At 46.6% G+C, this 2,004-nt stretch overlaps 1 protein-coding gene across 2 annotated transcripts in view; it reads right to left on the bottom strand.

The window, feature by feature from the left end:
• LOC110018419 (putative serine/threonine-protein kinase) overlaps positions 1-2,004 on the bottom strand; it is a 54,603-nt gene that overhangs the window by 36,452 nt on the left and 16,147 nt on the right. The gene's annotated exons all lie outside the window — the stretch shown is intronic.

Raw genomic sequence — 2,004 nt, 5'->3', positions numbered from 1 at the left:
TCTTTGTTCTCAGCTAACAGCTGCTTTAACTCCTCGGAATTTCTATTTTCCATATTAAAAGCATCGGATTTCAGTTGCAGCTCCAGCAAACATTTGTCGAGCTCAATCGTCTTCTCTTGTAACGACTGCTTCAGTTCTTCGTTACGAGCCTCCATGGTTTCCAAGGCATTAGCTTTCTGCTGCAACTCGTGCAAACACTTATCGAGCTCCATCGTCTTCTCAGACAATGATTGCTTTAGCGAATCGCGGTGTTGAACCAATTGCTTACCCTTCGTCACTGCAATGCTAAGTTTCTCTTTCGCTGCCAAAAGCCGGCTCTCTGACTGCTCCAATTCTGTCCTGATTTTGCTCATCTCAGTATCTGCATCTTCCTTGTCTTTATTCAAGCAAGTAATTTGCTCATCCATTTTCATGTTTAGTTCTTCAAGCTCTCTAATTCTCTCTTCAAGCTCCCCTTCCTTCTTCTTGCTTTCATGCAACAGTTGCTGAGCTATGGTGAAAACTGAGCCTGGCTCATTTTTTTGTGTGGCTAAATAGCCAGGTTTTATCTCTTCCACAAACCGACCGAGTTGCTCAACCTCTAGTAATAACTTGTTGTGTCTCTCGAGTAAAAGCATGGTTCTCCTCTCGATCAGAGATATACCATCGAAAAACTCCTCGGAGGAGGAGGAGGACACACTCTCTGCCCCATTCATTGCTGGAATTGAAGCTAAAAGTCTGATTTTGATCGAATTTATGTATTCATGCACTGTCTGTGAACAATCTCCCCTAACTGCCCCAAGGTAAGAAATCAAAACATCTCGAAAAACATCATATTCTATAAGCTTTGAGTTCAGAACCTCAACCTCCTGATCTTTAGTGTTGAGCAAAGCCCCGTCAGTGTTCAGCCGATCATCTAAAACACCCTTTAGATGAACCACAAATCTGGAACAGTCCTTTACCATGGATTGCAGAGAGGTTGGAGAAGAAAGATCGTGCTCCTGTTGTCTGTTCTCCAGCCTCTGAAAAGAACCCACCACCTCCTCCCTGTTAAGAAACTGCTGACACTTCCCTTCCAAAAACCTCCCTTTCCTCCTGCATCACAGCATCATCAACCATAGTTCCAAAAATGACATTTCCCCCCCCAAAAATTCCAACTTTAGAATGACAGATTGATTTCTCACCTTAGGCATACGGCATTCGGCGGATGATGCATCCAGCCGAGCCTGGAGGCGTTCCAAATCTTGCTCTCTTAATCTTCTGCTCCGTGAGGTCTCCCCTACCTCCACCATCGCCGCCGACTCCCCGAGCTTTGGACTCCGTCCGACATGATCGGAAGCGTCGACGAACAGATCTTCCCTCTCTTGATGCTCCTGCATCGACCCATCGATGTTTACCAGAACACCGCTATCAGGCTCCCCGTGCAAGCTCCTGGAATCCTGCGTTCGCCCGCTGTCAGGAGAAAGAAAGAAGACAACTTTCCTCTCTCTCAACAGTAGCGAAAAGAGACGAGAAATTAACTTCTACCTGGTCGTTATTGCTGGGGAGCTCCACCAGCACGCCGTCGCTGCTGCCGGTCTCGTCGGAGGACTGGTGGGCGGCGTTAGGGGATTCGGGATCAGGGTTGGGATCCGTCCTCTGCATCTGGCCGGTAATGGCCAGACTCTCGTCGCCGGAAGAGGAGCTGGAAGCGCTGGGGCTGGAATCGGAGTCCTCCGAGGTATGGCTGCGAGGCATGGTGGCGGGATCCGATTTGCAGGAGAAGCAAGCTCTGGGCGTCTTTGAGAAGAAGAAGATCGAACAAAAAAACGGAAATTTGGATCGCCCGGAAAATGGGAAACCCTTGATTGCTCCGACAGATTGGGAACGGGATTTTAATGGAGGAAATCTGAGCGTCGATGCAGCTTACGGGTATGAAAGAGTAACAGACTTTAACACTCTTCTATGGACATCATGAAATCAAATAATAGTTTAAAATCTATATGTTGGAAAATTATATATATATATATATATATATATATATAT

This window comes from Phalaenopsis equestris, unplaced genomic scaffold (assembly GCF_001263595.1).
Source record: "Phalaenopsis equestris unplaced genomic scaffold, ASM126359v1 Scaffold000022, whole genome shotgun sequence".
Classification (NCBI taxonomy): domain Eukaryota; kingdom Viridiplantae; phylum Streptophyta; class Magnoliopsida; order Asparagales; family Orchidaceae; genus Phalaenopsis; species Phalaenopsis equestris.
Note: the sequence above shows the minus strand (reverse complement) of the source record. Positions and strands in the feature narration are given on the sequence as shown.